At 43.2% G+C, this 17,055-nt stretch overlaps 1 long non-coding RNA gene across 1 annotated transcript in view; it reads left to right on the forward strand.

The window, feature by feature from the left end:
* Positions 1-17,055, forward strand: part of LOC124063354 — a 55,490-nt gene that overhangs the window by 11,019 nt on the left and 27,416 nt on the right. The gene's annotated exons all lie outside the window — the stretch shown is intronic.

Consider the following 17,055-nt stretch of genomic DNA (forward strand, 5'->3'; position numbering starts at 1 on the left):
TTCTTTCCTGGGAAAAGTAACCTCTCAACAGCAGCTGCGGTAGTTTGTCTTACAGAATTAAGAATTAAAAGCAGCAACCTCCGAGGCGGCAGTTCCTCAAATGGCCACTTGAGGCTGGCTCCAGAAGCGGCTCAATCCCTGTAGACCCCCATGCTGAAAAGCCCAGTTTTGCAGTAGAAGTAAACATCTCCATAGCTAATTTCCTCACTCATGACAACTGTAAAGGGCACTTAATGTTTAGACACGGTCCTGGAAATCACTTTTCGTTGAATGTGTGTGAGTGTTCATGCTTGTAAATGAATCTTCGCCGTGTTTCTCGTGCTCCTCCCAACACGAAGGAGCTCCTGGGCCCACCTGAGCTGTGATTTGGCAGGACGCATCACACTGCTGCAGGCTACAGTAAATATCACCTTTCTTGTTATCTCCAAGACCTGCTTTTCCAGTAAATAGGGGAACATGTAATTCAATACGATGTGTCGGGCCATTTGCTTTCAGAGGACATCTAGGTGACATGACTTAGTGGCCCCGGAATGAACATAAAGATTAATAAGTAATGGCCATATAAAGATGATATTTGCACTCAGATATCCCCTTTTTTTAGATTAATGCCTTTGATCACAGGGAAGTTGGTAATACAAAACGAACAGCAGACAGCAGAAGGTCTGATATCTCAACACAATCTGGCACATTAGGATTCTGGAGAGCCTGGCATGGTTCACTCCAACAAAACTTGTGATCTATGATTTTTATTTTTTTTTATTCTGTGTTATAATCAGTCATTTTGCTTGTCTTGCACGGTGATTCCAACCTTGCACAATCGTGAACAAGCTGATCATTTCGGCACCTCTTGATTTGATATATGACACTGTCAGTGATGACTCCAACTAGCTTGCATGTTACAATTTAGTGACAATAACGATGCTGTTAAACTGCATGTCCTGCGCTCTAAAATGAAAAGGTATTTGGCCGTCCTCTGTAATACTGTTGTTAGTCCCAGTGGCATTTTGTAATTTGTTGCAGTGTTTGTGCTCTCTTTCACACTTTAATATCACGGTATTGCTTCAATTTGAGCTGCAAGATAAAGTTCTATTTCATTTTGTGGGATTAACTTACCGGGTAGCACACGTCTCAAGGTATTTGTCGTGTTTTGTTTTATCTATGAATTATTTAGGAGCTTCAAAAATAGAGAATGGGTTACGAGGCGTGCGCGCCCTGTCTCTATCGGCAATCGCAGTCAGATGTTTAATTTGGTCTGCTAGCGTGGAGCGGCATTCACCACGACTGGGATTAGGCGGTTGGCTGTGTAATTTCCCTGAAGGAGGAGCACGTTGAATCTGAGAATAATGATAAAGGAGGAACTGAACAATTGAAACAAAGAAATATGAACTCATGATTGCCACGTGTGCCTGAAGTTGTCATGGATTTTATATGAAATACGGTGCAAAAAATAGAGACGAGGCTATAAAATAAAGCCACACAATTCAACTTGTTGGTCATTAGGTGGTGCTTAGTAAAGTAAAGCCTGTAGTAATGCTGTAATCATCCCTTATCAGGTCATTTTTCATCATTTATCCAACATGCTAAAGTTCACTGGGTCTATTAATGAAAGATTCTCGGCTTTCTTTATACTCTGTAGCACTTTTTAAAAATGCTAATGGACTCCAACAAGCACCTGAGCAAGGATGAAAGTGCCCTAATTCCTGCTCCAAAGGTTACCGAGATGAGTTATAGTGGTATAAGCACCTGAAAGCTATTCCCTTGTTAGATTTGACAAAGGGAGGCTGCCATTTCCCCCCCTTAAAAATAGTGTTGGGTAATAAATGATCATTTGTGGAACGTGGTTGCTACCGGCAGTGACTTTTCCTCTGACATAACTTTACTGCTGGCTGATTTACATCCTGAAAGTTGTCCCCAAAAATATTTAAAATGAGCGTTTTATTCATTATGCACAGCAGACGGCAGTGACACACACAAGAGCTCTTATTGTGCTTCTTGGGGGAAGTGGCTAATTAGCTGGCCATGAAAAATGCAGGCATGCCTTTTTTTTTCCTATCATCCTCTGTTTGACTAAACAACACTTTACGCTTTTGTAACAGATTTGCAGTCACACACCCAGAATCAGCTCGGTACGAAATATCCGCATGGCCAAACTTTGCTTTTGCATCTTCAAGTCGCTGTCATGTCTTCTATCAATTATGAAGCACATCAGCCTCTGGATAAGCGCGCCTTCTGTACAGTAGGTGCTGTGTGCACCTCAGCATATGCGATAGTCCTCCTCAGCAGTCCTTCACAGGTCCCTGAAAGGTGCTCCTGGTGTGGATGCGGGGCTGTAGAGCAGGGATCACGGTGACAGTTTCAGGTGGAGGAGTCTATTAATAGTTTACCTCTCAGCCAAAGCATTTCATCATTTTTGGTGTCTGAGGGCTTCCTGCTTCAAAAAAAGGGAGTGAAGTTATGCATCTCAATCCTGCCCCTTCATATTTCATGCTGTTGAGGATTATAAATAAAAGGACAGATTTTGACCTGGGCTATTAGTTACCCGGGATCCTGTGGGTGGATGGTGCTTTGTCTTCTGTCAGCTTGTGGTGTTTTTCCTTCAGAAAGAAACAGCCTTACAATCAAAGTCTTAGAGATACAGTACGAGGTGATCCCCGCTGCTTGGAAGGAGGGAGACAGTTGGATCCGAGGAACAACAAAAAGGCAAAACAAAACAAACCAAATCAGACAAAATCAGCCAAAAGGGAGCATCAGAATGGAGCAAGGTGTGGAGTTTGACAGTCGGTCAAGCCGTGGGTCAGTCTAAAGTACCAGTCTGGTGATTGCTGTTTTCCCCCTTGTGCGACTCTCTTGTTTTGACCACACAAACCGGCCGAGTGTCTCCGGAGACGAGCCCCTCAGACAGAGTGATGAGGAAAATAGTGAGCGAGAAAGCTCTCACTCCTCTCACCTTCCCCATGGTCCAATAGATGGGCCCAAACTATATGCCAAAGCAGCCTGTCAGTGTTTCTTGTTGTTGGACAGACCTTTGATCTTGAACAAATAGAGAGCAGAGTCTCAGAGCGGCTGCCTCTGGGCATAAGGAAATATGGGCATCACAAAGGGTCAAATTCTGGAAGAAGGCAGTAAAATTAAAACCTTTATTGCCATCTTTATGGCTTCATTCCCTGTGGCAATTACATTATCTATGGAAAATGACAGAGCTTTGTTCCCATTATCACTGAAATCTCCAGCGAGGAGGGTCTGATGTGCTGAAAATGAAAGTGATGTATGTCACTCTGAATATATCACAGTGGGTGTGGACATCCTGTGTCAACGTGGCTGCGTTACACCAATTAACAAGCTGGAATTTGATAACCCTTTGCAAATGAACACAAGTGCTTTGATATCAAACCGATGTAAAAATAACAAGTAAACTTTTTGCAGCTCAGAGTGTTTCTATCAAATCTAGATTGACAACCCTCACTTGAAATTAATGATTTTATTTTTCTGCGACCACTCAGTCGCTAACCACCCGAAACCTCACACATTGACTTTTCTCCACAGATTGCAACTCATCCATTTTTTAATTGCGTTCATTTTTACCTGTGTCCCACCGGACCTGCAACGGCGGTGGTCGTTGTCATCCGTCTGCTCTGACAGGAAGAGAGAGCGAGAGAGTGGCGCCACGCCACTTTCCACCCCGAGCTGATGTGTCAGGCTTATCACACAGCCGAGCGATCCTGAGGTGACATCCTCCACTGAATCAGTGACATTTCACGGACGGTGCAAATCTATCCATCTTTGTCAAGCATCCGCCTCGATTTTAGCATTCCCTGAGTTAGCATATTGATCACGAAGAAACGCATGAGTGAGGACTTCTTGTTTTCTGCTCCTTAAAATGGGCATCGTGAGTCCAGTGGACTCCTGTCAAAGTCTACTGCTGTGGGCCTTAATCTGCCCTCTTGAAAGCTGCATAAAATATGGAGGGCTTTTGTCATGCAGGACCACTTTCTTTGTCACTTTACTTTTCTGAAGTAAAGTTTCGACAGAGTTGTAACAGAGCCTGTTAAACTGTGTAACCAAAATCTCCTTTAGACTTTTGAAAGTAAGTATAGTGTTGGCTTGCTTTAGGAGTTTGCTGTTGGCTCCTTTTTTTCCTTTTTCCCCACTTTGCTTTAATAGCTGCGTTATGCAACAAGCAGTTTACTGGCTACCATATCAACGGATGGTTTGCTGACTTGTCAAAGTGGTGTAGGTGTTGAGGCACATGTGTGTTCAATAAACCAAGGAGCTATGCTTCCGTGAGCTGCTTTACTTCACAACAAAGGAGCTTTGTTCCCTCCACTTAAATTGCTGTGATCCATTAGGAAAAAACACACAAGAAGGAGCGTGTTTATGATAGAGAACGTCCTAAACACCTGGGTCCAGCAGTGTGTAAACTGCAGCAGCTTCTGTTATTTGTGTTGGGGTCGTGCAATGTAATAATTGATTAATAATGCAAAGCTTTAGGGAAAACTATAACCCCTAAAATGAGGGCGATGATTGTGCTCGCACCGAAGCAAATCAACAGCGACAGAATAGCACGAGGGATTACAACATCTGCAGTCTGTGGTGTCGAGGTTAACTTGTCCTGTGATTACAAAACCCATTTCCCGGGAGCAGGTGTTACATTGACATCATTGCGATCATGTATGTGCAAATGCTGGTGCAAAACTGAAGCGCACACATGCGTGCACACACACACACACACACACGTAAACAGAAGCACCTAATCACACAAAGAGAGCGAGAGAGCAGAAAGAGAAGAATGGCTGCTTCTTCGACCATATGCTTTTGGCCTCTATGCCTGTGAGACCCGTGTGAAAACATGAATGAGCAGCCTGCAAATCGATAGGGACAAGAGATCTAGTGTCTAGCAAATCCAGTGCAGACTGACATGTTCTCCATGTAATCTCCTGCATTGTGCTTCGAGGGGAAAGATTATCCTTCTCTGACTGGCTGGTAAAAGGTTGCTTTGCTGTAGTTCATGTCTGTGTGACGGGAGGGAGCATATGCCTCTCTGTAAACGATGCTGGCTACCCCTCCTCCTCTGTCAGAGGCTGGATTATGTCCAACATTATCCACCCCCCTCACACACACACACACACACACACACACACACACGACTCTCCAATAAAGGGCTTTCTCTCTCCCCTTCTCCTTTCAAAAATCATCGGATTTATGACAGGGGATTTCGGAAAAGTTCTGCGCCAATTTTGATGCCTGCTAAGTACCCCGGCAGGATTAGAAGAGGCCTCTTGATGTGTGCACTCCAGTGTGTTGAGCAGTGCATTGTGGTCAGGGTTATCAACTAAGGAAAAAAGGCAGTAGTACATAGTGCATAATGATAAGGCTCGTTATACACATGAAGCGCTGAAAGCAGAGAGTGAGAAAGAGCGTGTGTTTGTTTAGAATCAATAGAGAACACTATCACATTTAATTTGTCTTGTGCTGCCTTTTCCACCTCTTTGCTTTACGTTCATAAACAGCAGATTGGAGGAGATGGCGAAACTCCACTGTAGCTCCACCATTATGGCAGAGGCAGAGGAAACGTCGTAGGATCTGCTTGAATGCGATGACCGCTTACGTTGACTGTTGAAACTGTTCAGTTGAAACTTAACACGGCAGCACCATTTACATAGTCACAATAAAAGGCAGCGACTAGCTCAGGATAGAGGATAAAGAAAAACAGTATATGTGTTGTATACAGTATATATGTATTGTAATGAAATACGGAAATGACTTTGCCCTGAGATGGAAATAAACAGGAAAAAGTTGCGAGATATCTGATTCAGGATTTATTGTGTCACGCTTGTCCTGACTTGCATTTGTTGAAGTGTAGATGCAGGAGGCAGACAGTCACCTTCACAGCCAGCTCTTCCTCCTAACAGCCCGCATGCATTTCTCTCTAAGATGATTATGTTGGGTGATCTGCATGTACAGCTCTAAATTCAGAGTTCCTGAAGCAGGTACGGGCGATCATGTTACATCTTGAAGGCACCCACAGTCCACTTTTCAGGCGAATTGAAGAGATCACGGTGTTCAGTGTTCTCTGACTTCTGTTTCCAAACTCCAAATGGCTTCACTGACTCGCAGGTCTGCGCTACATGAGTTTAACAATTGTGTGTAGCCAACTGGATGGTTGCGCTGATTGGACAAATAAATTCACATAGCTCTTTGTTGGGTGGCACATACCTGTAAGCACCCAACACACTCCTACCACTGTCCACATACCCTTGACCTTTAGACAAGGATGCGCACGCTGAATCCTAAAACCACCGCATAGCAGCCACTTGCTTTAAAAATACCAGTACAGCAAGGATTGGGTTAAGCAGGTCCTACATTAAGTAAGTGGCATCAGTGAGGTGGTCAGAGTCAGCCATCTGGTTGAAAGTGAAATGCTCAGAATATCCCTGCATTATATAAATGAAAAAACTCAAAAGAGCATAAAAATTCAGAAAACGTGTAGATACTACAGACAGGGTACATACTGAGAGAAACAAGAGGGACGACAGGCATGAGGTGACGTATTATGAATAATGCAATGTGAGTTAAAGCTAGTAGCATGGAGGATGAGGATGAAAATAACATTTTTAATGCAGTATTGAGCCTTAATGGTGAAAATGAAAAAAAAGTAATAGGCTATTTTAAGTCTGGATATAGTACACAGGAGATAAAAGATCCACAATGTGAAGTGAGAAAAAAAGATCCCATTTCCTTTTGCGGATCTGATTGCAATTAAACATAGTCAGTAAGTTTTGTTTTTTTTTTTTTGCTCTGCTGAAGCAGTTTTGACTGCTCGCCTGCAGTCTGACTGTCTGACTGAAGGCCTGGCTTCGGGCAGGTGTGAGACGAGGAAGGGGGCAGGTTAGACCCAGTTAATAAAGCCTCAACCAGTTCCTCAGTCTGCCCTTGGAGATCACTTACATCAAAGCACCAATCAAAAACTGGTGCAGATATAATTTGTCATCAGGGATTTCCTGCTGGAGAATTATAGAGAAGATACAGGCCGATCAATACTATGGATTTTCACTGCAGTGGCTGATTGTCCAATTGCCGTGAAACATGTACCGAGATAAAGGGCACGCCTGCCATTTTGTAACAGACTGCCGAGTCAGCATAGGGCTTGTCAGATACTTATAGGCTGCTGTGATAGAAAATTATCATGCTGCAGTGTCCAAGTACTATTTAACACGTTTTTCCTCCATGGGACGTGATTCATCACAGATTCCCTCACTCTCTGCTTTTGAGGGGGCATCACTCTGCGTCATTGTCAAACGCAGCTCCGGCCACACATGGATGGTGTTTAAAAGGAGCAGACACAGACGGATGCCAGTGCAATGCAATCCCTCCGCTGGAGGATGTCAGCCAGAATTAGCAAAGAGGTTGGAGGAATATGTTAAATCCCCCAAACACGCCTCAACCCTGACCACTCTGAGCGTCTACTGCTGGCTTCAGAGAAGTCCTAATCATTTCAGATTAACCTCCAAAAATATGTATTATTAGAATGTATTGTTGTGGAGCATTTTGAAGAATCTGTGCTTTTGATGACCTGTTGCACGCACTGGCACAGTCACAGCATACCCAAGTATGGAAGAGCAGTATATACGGTCAGAACAAATCCTTTAATAAGGGCTGGTTAGGGCACTGTTATAGAGCCTCTGTCGTTTTTCTTAATCCTGCTTTGGTTTGACGCTGATCAGAAAACCGGATGAACCAGAGCCTTGTGGACAGCAGGGTGGCCACAGTGGGTAGCAGCACGCGGCCCCAGCATTGACACGCAGCCCCTCTTTCAGGGGTAAGTGCAGTACCACAAGCACGTACTTTGGGGATGGATTTCGCTGCGTAGTCTCAACTTCAAGCAGTGAGATTCTTGGTCATGCTAGCGGCAGTGGCGCTCGTGGACCTTCAGGGATCATGGGCGTTGGTAGTAACGTGGTAGCATTTTGCTCAAAACAGCGTTGTGTCTTAGTAGAGCCTCACAGTGCTGCTACCTTGGCTGCAGACTCTTAGTCTTGATTAAAGGTATGAAAAGTCTAAAATACGGAGAGGTCCTGAGCCATATGAAGGGTTATTATCGGACCGGAAATAAAGCTGATCCTGTCTTTACTGAACTCTACTGTGTTTTTTTCATCTCGATGATGCTGTTCATTATGACAGCCTGCAGTGTGAACATTTTGCGTGCATATGTGAATTAAAATTAGAACAAAACACGATTTGGACGGCACCAATGACACTTCTGTCGTTCAGATTCACTAAACGCCTCCTGAAACAATGAATCTGGACTCTCTCCTCTCTCTTAATTGGCAGCTTCTGTGAGCACCCAATGGTCATATCAGCTGTCACTAATTAATGTTACTTGGAGGTATGGATGGAAGTTTCCATATCAGTGAGTGAAGGAGAGGTTAGCAGCACAGAAGTATAGAAACAGGTCCATTTATCTCCTGGAGGAACACTCCAGGGGGACGTCCTGTCAGGTGGACAATGCCCTAGCTCATGCCACTGAATGAAAACAAGCATTTCAGAGTAGGTGGGCCTTGTACCGTGGAGCACTAAATGGAGCCTCGACATGTCTGTCTTTGTTGTATATGCCAAGCCAGTCTCCAGACTGAGGGCAGAGACTTACAGGGCTGGATGCCAAGCAGAAAGTGAGAGGCTGCAGCTCAATGACGGAAGCAGTGACCCTCAACTCAACCATCTTTTCCTGTTTACGGGTGTACTGTTGCTCTAATGACCCACTTTTAAAGTTGGTCTGCCAGTTCTGAATGTTATGTTTTCATATTCACTTTCACGAATCCATGTTGCTGGAGGAGGTGTTTAATCAATTGTGGAATCCAGAGTCAGACTAGAGTTAGCCTAGAGTTCAGGCAAAATTCAATACAAACAATCAAACTAAAAGATAAAGAGCACACAGAGACATTTATTCATACTTTGGTGATACCTTAACTTTACCTTTAGTGCTCACAGCAGGTTAAATTTCTTAAAATTACATTTCATTCATCCAATACTTTGGGTGAATGAAAAGCACGACTGGCGTCAGTTAGCAAGTGTTAGGATGCTAATATGCAAAGCTAAGATTGCAAGCCTTGTTAGCTTTATACATGCTAAACCTGCAACATCAACATGGGGCCACACTGATGTTAGCATCTAACTCCTCACAGAGCCTCACAGAGATGCCAGCGAACTTGTAGTCTTGTTCTTAAGAACTTCATTACCCAGAAGTCCTGTGAGTACATTTGTACACAAGGAACGTTCCTGTGGTGTGAATAGATAGGCCCTAATGTGATTTATACATCTGTGCATCTATTTTTTAAAACTATTTTTACATTTACATTTAATTACATTTTTATTTTCACTTTTATGAGTTGCTCAAAGAGCTGTTGAAAGTACTTTCTCACGTTTTAAGTCTCAAAATTTACCTTTAACATTAACCTCACTGGTTTTCAACACAGAACCACAGGAGTCTCCTAAACTCAAATTTCTCAAATGGATCAGGTTATTTTCTGAGAGATGCTGAGGCGCGTTGCTTTTGTGGTTGAAGTAAGCAACAAAACACCGTTTTAGTTATCCAAAACCAAACAGAGTGAAATTGTTAAATGAATTTAATCTGGTGGTGGCAGAGGTGCTGAAATGATTTTTCGAGTGATTTATTTGGAGAAAATAAATTAATGACAGTTTTAGATAATAGACAAATAATTTGAACCATTAAATCAACTTCTCCAAAGTGAGTGTTTACAGCTTTGATGGTTTATTTTTTGTATTATTTTGAACTACAGTTTTAAGTTTGGTGAGATACAAATAAGCAATTTTACATTAAGCTTCTTTGTATGGGCACTATCAGTTATGAGTTTAGCAGCTAAGTAGCCGTGCACTCTGCTCATCTGGTTTTCTCTGTTAGCCTACAAAGTTAGCGATGATGTTAACAAGCTGAATTCACACCTTTTTTCTTCGGTTCAAATGTAAGACTTTGTGGGGAGGTGCTTCTGAACACTTGCCTGATAAAATCTCTCGAGAGACTTATTACTCTACAACACATGGAGAAGTATATAATTTTGAACGTTGTGTGAAAAACACTGTACATATTTGTCTGTATGTGTAGATTCAACGCGCTCCGGTGCTAAACCAATTAATCCATGCCACGCCACCTGTTTTAGATCACACTGCCAAGAGTCTGAACATTTTGCTCTTCCTCTCCACATGCATAAAGCTGCCATGCTTGGCATACTGCAGAGATGCTGAAATAAAGACTTCTGTCATAATTAGTTAAACAGCAATAAGATTTTCTCCACTAACTGGAGAGTCTGTGTCACTGAATAGCTGAAAGCCGTGTTTTCCCAAATGCATTATTTTCTTTCTGGATTGGTTATGTGGAACAGAGCGGCAGCTAAGATGCTGAGGCCAGATCAGAAATCCAGAACGAATTCATGTGTGAATCAGAGGTTGGATGTGGCTGGAACGAGTCTTCTCCAAGCGGAAGGTCAACTGCAGCAGAGTTTAACATTTTGTTTTCCATTCCCTGTTGTTCTACCTGCTGCCTGTCTCAGATGACAGGCGTGGAGTTTGGGAAATATGCACAGCAAAATGAATTCATACTGTAATGTAATGAGGACTTGCATGAGCTGTAATTGTTATTATTGCCAGACACAAATTGAAAAGCATAACCTGTCTGACACCAGCTATCAGTTGTCATTATGTGGGAAAACATGCCCTCATTGCAGATAGCTGTCTGTTGACACCCAAAGTAATTGAGGAGGTAGTCGAGCTGTTGAAGGCTCTCAAAGGAGAGGACGAACACTTGATCAGAGCGTTTTTATGTCTTCGGAGATGATTTGATTTCACATAATGTCTATTTTACAGCCAGATATGCCATTAATTTGCATGATAGCGAGCCAAAATGTGACATTTTTATTTAGACGTCCCCACAATGTTTGGAGAACAATTGGGTGGTGTTTTTTCTTCTGTCAGTCTTTTTGAGTGGTGGCGTCTCATTATATCATATCTAACAGAGCAGTGAATAGCTGCCTCTCTCCTCGCATTGCTGTGTCAGGTCAATGTGCCATTTTTTAAGTGGTGATGGGAGGGAGGGGGTGGGGATATATTGTTGACAGCGAGATGATGATTACACGTTTAACTCTTTGTTGTTGTTTACCGACTGCACAAACTAATGGAAGAAACAAAGAAATTAGCCTGCACATCGCTCCACGTCCTATATCGTCCTGCACAAAGATGTTTACTGCCGTTTTGCCGTGGACATCGCGCCAGAAGTGCTTTAAATGTGGTCCAATCTGAATGCGGTGAGTGCTCATCTGATAATGTACAGCAAGCGTAATGTAAAGACATAAAGTCTTTTAGCCGTACATCTGCAGCACAGGCCGATGCTCTCTCTGCTGTTAGCTCGGGCTGGCAAACCGGGCAAGTTTGCTCTTGGTGCCTGAAGCGCTGAAGCGAGAACAAGGGGCTTCTTTCCCATGAACTGGAGCCAAGTGCCAGCACTTAAGGTGAAGGGCCGAGGCGCTGGAGAAGTAATTTAATCTGAGGCTCTGCCCAATTCCCTGGGCGGCCGAGTTTAAGAAAGGTCACATAGAGAAACAGGCACTGGTGACCCCTTCCCAATTACGGGCGCTACAGCAGAACATATCACAGCACCGTCCAAAGTGACAGTCATTTAGCAGCAACTCATCTGAGGGGAGGAAGTGGGAGATGGATGATAAGGAAATAAAAAATGATTTGCCAGGACCTGTTAGCCACTTCTCTACACAGGCCTGCTGCTCCCCCAGCTCCTCCCTGTCTTATTCACACACACTCATATACTCCCTCTCTCTCGTTCTGTCTCTTCCCACCCCCTGCCACCCCTGCTGCCCATCTCCCTCCTGCTCCACGGACACGTGACGACTCCGCATGATTATTGGCGCAATCACTCATGTAACAGCCTGCCCAGCTTTCCGTGGGGGCTCCAGTATTTGTCACTGTCACTTCCCCAAGTGCTCCGCCATTGTCTTGGAAATTGTATGTGTAAGGCAAGAGATGCCTGTGACCCACTTCGACAAGGGAGCCAGCGATGTGAGGGCGCTCATCACACAAAAAAACAGCAGTTTGATGTGTCCTATTATGTGTCCCAGCAAGAGCCATAAATAATTGTGACAAGTTTTTTGTTGCGCGTGAAAGTCCTTGACTCTGCCTCCTGTTCCAGCACCTCCTCTCTCGTATGGAGACGCTGCCAAGCACCCCCGATGATAGATGGCACGGTGCAGCAAATGACAACGGGATAGATTTTTAGTTTGTGCTTTGGAAGGGATCAGTAATGGTGCTTTGCTGTACAAAGCAATAAAAGAGAAGGACAAGAGACAGAGGGGGGGGAGAATGAGGGGAAAACAAAAAAAAGGAAAGAAAAGAAAAGATCCATCGATGCCGGAGAGGGAAGAATGATGGTCGGTGACGCATGATTTTTGGGCGTTTGAGCACTTAGATATATGAAATCAGCGTTTGTCAAAATGGAATGTTGGTTTGGTATTTGGCCACTCACTGCAATAACATACATAAAAAATGCATGAAATACACTTCAAGGTATTATTTTGTCCACTACTACTGAAAAGAAATCGTCTTTTCTTCTAACAATAAAAGAACAAATTGATATGCCCCAGTACAACTGCGTTGCTTTAGTTGTTTGTCTTTACTTCAGACAAACACAAGCTGTATCCAGTTGTTCAGCTATTCATTTGTGTGCATTGTTTTTGCTCTTTGTTCATTGCCGGGCTGTGATTTCGGACTGCTTAGCAGAGGAAAATGTTTCAGTGAAAAATCGACATGGACGTTAGATAAAGTACCACCTGCAGGTCCTGGGTGCCAGGCGGGCAGGATACTGCGAGACAGTATGATCAGTCATGGTAATGAGCGCGAGGCTGACATACATGCTTTGAATTATATGACTTTGAGGCCTCGGCACCCTCAAACCAGGCCTCAGCCATTAGTCCAACCGCTCTCTCCTTATCTCAGAGTCAAGCTGTGAAGTTTTAACAGCGCCATCATTCCCCCTTTTTCCTCTCTAAATTGTTCCGCCTCTGCAGCACTGCAGAGTAACTCACATGGTTAAATTAACATTGTTTGTGCACTTTAATGTAATATTCCCTTTAGTTAATAAATATGGTCTGAATCGCTCGAGTCAGTTTATTTCTTTAAAGCTATTTTATGAATGCCATGAGGTGACTCTTGGATATCAGCAGTTCAAGTGACACAGCAGCATATAAGCATGTTTGCGTTCATGTTTGTCTTCTTTAGTTGACCGCACATGCATTTTGCTAATTGTATTCTGCTTCCTCTATCACGATTATTAATTTATCTCTTAAGACCACTGCGGCAGCAATGATCATTCATGTCGCCGCATCCGATAGTTAAGAAGCGGGCTTCCGTAAAAATCCATCATGTACATCAATGCACATTACTGAGGTAATTAAACAGGAGGTAATCCCGCCAGATATCGTAAAATATCAGGGGGGTGATCATACGCCCCTTAACACTGTACAGTCTCAGCACATGGGAATGAAGCAGTAGATGAGGGATCAGCTGCAAAAAGTCCAACACACAAATGTAAATGCAATTTGTCTATTTTAGACTTTCTCTACCTTACCCTATGAAAAATACTAATTATTTGAAATATACTGATTACAGCTAGCTGAGAAAGTGGCATTAAAATAATTACTGGTGAGCCCTCTCAGAGTTTGTGCATTTAGCACTGTACCACCATTAGGAATAATCTGTCCAATTAAAGGTTGTGTAATTAATTAAGTGCACATTCTGTGAAGAGGAGAGGGGAGAAAATTTATCAACCTGCTGAAATATGACCTATCTTGTCCAAAAGACTAATATGTTTAAACAAAAGATGAAAATTGATGACAACATTATTTGTAACAAAACGCTCACTGTGCAACTATGATGCATCTGTACTTGGATTCGGCTTCGTTGCATTGTCCTCACAAAAGCTGTGATGTATTACCCCCGGCTGTCTGGCAATAACTTTCAATGAAGGGCGCTTTGCCTATCTAGTGAAGCAGTCTGTTACTTTATCCCACTTCACTGTAAGCATCATCTGGTAGATTAAGACGTGTTTTCATATGTAGAGATGTAAACGTGGGTTCTGTTGAAGCCCGTTAAGTAGGATATAGTAGTGGAGGCATATGATGATGTGGGGAACTGAGGCAGTGTTTGGCACCGAGCGAACTTCCTGATACCACCACCCAAAAGTGTAGTAGAGCAGAAAACATCTCGCTGCGCAAAACCTGTCGGGTCATTTCTGTTATAGCAAGAAAATTTGAGCCAATGTCCTGTGTGTGTGTGTGTGCCAACGGTTCGTACAGATACGGTGCTGTTGCCAACTCTGCATATGGCCAAGATCAACACTGGAGGGAACAGGCATCATAGCTCAACATTTAGTAAAGTACAAGTACAAACACATGCATAATGCTGCCATGACCAAGACATGTACACACTGTGGGCAGACACGTTTATTTAAGTGCCACTTCTGACTCCAGCACTGAGCAAAATGATTTCAGTAGTATTGCGTTATAATAATGTTCTGTTAACGGCAATACGGTAAACACTTAAATGGATACTTTCTACGGCGATCAATAAACATCCCCCATAAACATTCCCACATCCAGGCTAATTGTGAGGAATGTGAGGCGTCTGATCTGTCAGGTGAGACTGATGAAGAGCTCCTGGTGCTCTCAGAGGTCGACAAGGTGACTCTGCTTAATATTTAAACAGTAAACTTCATTCTTATTAAACTAAAATGACTCAATTAGTGGAACATTAGCTCAGGAAAAGTGACATTTTATATTGTGCTCAGACTGCGATATGCTCGTGTTATTGGTAACCATTAAAACATGAAATATTGAAATTGTTTTAGCAACACACATGTTGATAATAACTTGTAAATAATCGAGTGCAGTTTTAATGCATTATGGGTCTTTTGTTTATCAGATTTTCGCTGTTTATTCTGTGTATTTGTTTTTGTTTTACACTTTTGTGCATTTATGGTTAGGCACTCTAAAACACAAAATTAAGTTAAAGATCAATTTGACTGATGGCATTATGCTTTTCCTCACAGTTTACTGTAAATATTGCGATATCATTAACGTGACTTTGTTTGGCTGCGACAATCGTCTGGCGAAAATCTGATCTCGTGACAGCCCTCGTCCGGCAACATACAGGCTGCACAACGCACTGTCATTGGGTAAGACACTGCGTTGTGAAAGTTTGTTAAAAAATTCAAAAAGGGTGCACGTCCTCCGCTGGAGTGGAGTTCTTGGGAGAAAAACAGGGATGCGTTGCCGGCACGTTTCCTGTGCGGTAAGAGATTTCACAGAGCAGGTTAAAGTTTGAGCTCGATGATCCCTGTGGCCCCGGAGCGCTCGGTGGTGGTGGTGGTGGTGGTGGAGTGCAGTGCCCCATCACACCTTCCCAAACTGCCATGCAGCTGACAGCTCCAAGCCAAGAGAGAGAGGAAGAGAGGAGAGGGAGACATAAATCCTATGTCCTATATAAAGAGAAATACTATCTGTGTCAAGGAAAGGTGGGATGCCCTAAAATGAATGATAACAGACTCATTAAAAATAACGGCTGCAGAAATGATAAATAGCTCGCCTCCTGAAAGAGCTCAGGTCAATGGCTTTAACAAATTAAGACTGCGGTCCTCAGCCTAAAGGTGTTACTGCCCCCTCTTCTCTTTCACCAAAATATCAACTCATGATAAACTATGCTAAAACTGCGCCTGCCTGGTTCACCGTGAAGGCCCATCCACACCAGGAACCAGAACTGTAATGGTAACAATAAAGATGTGAGCATCCACAATGATGGATGATAACGCTGTGTAAGCCGCGACGCCAGGCATGTGCTGTGCACTGCGGCTGTGTTATATCTCACCTGCTACTCTTGTTTGCTGTGCAAAGAAACAAAACGAAAACGATGTGAGGTGTTAGTTAGGTGAATCCGACACCCTGAGTGTGAGCGTTGACATCTTTTGAAGGCAATTTTTATTTCATAATTTCAGAGTCAACATCAATTATATCCTTGTATCCTGGTAATCATAAAAGAGGACATAAGTAAGGGCAAAACAAACTTCAGAGACTCCAAAACAAACTGGTTGTATGTCCCTGTTTAATTAGCAGCCTCATATTACATCAGTCTATATACACTCCCTCTGCGTTACATACCACAGTGGCCAAAACTGAGGGATGAGTGTCGACCATCTCTAAAGTGTTTCCTGAATACCATCAGAGCTCACGTAAAAGAGGTGGACTGCAATTAGAAACTGCACAGATGAATGCTTTTGAATTAGCATTTCTGTCGTTCATCAGAGTTGTATTTCAGTTCCACAATGCACAATTATTTTGAAAAGGAGTTTCCAGCAAAACTTGCTTTGAGTAAGTTATTGCACACGTGAAGTAAAGAAAACACTATAAGCCACTTTATTCATTTACTCAGTGTATTCCACATTAGACAGCATTGAGGGCCTAACAAGGATGCTGCGGGGTTTGGCGCTACAAACAGACCGCTATTAAACATGTAAACCTGGCAGCGTGCTTTAAAACACAATAGCCAGCGTCTGAGACAGATCTCACATTCCTAATGATGACAGTAAATTAAGCTAAACTATCTGCACACATTCAAAACACATCTCTTTTGGACTGTAAAAACTCAGCCAGCGTTCATCGAGTATAAACATTTACATCTGTGTGACATAAACAGATTCCACTGCTGTAAATACTGCAGAGAAGAGACAGAGCCCCGGGCCTGTCAGAGCGAATGAAAATGAGGAATGGATGACTCGTGCGAGTTGCCGACTTCTGAACTGATAGACGTCCACCGCCGAGCAGGCTTGATGGGGGCAGACGTGTCCGTGAGTGCACCCTCTCCCCGTCTCCTCTGTAAACACTGACATTCCACACGCATGAGGACGCCATTCAGCGAAAGCTTCGTTAACAAATCAAAGACCTGCAGTGACGAGTTATGCGGCTCACGCAGAAGGTTTTACGCTGCTGC

This window comes from Scatophagus argus, chromosome 8, assembly GCF_020382885.2.
Source record: "Scatophagus argus isolate fScaArg1 chromosome 8, fScaArg1.pri, whole genome shotgun sequence".
In the NCBI taxonomy this organism is placed as follows: domain Eukaryota; kingdom Metazoa; phylum Chordata; class Actinopteri; family Scatophagidae; genus Scatophagus; species Scatophagus argus.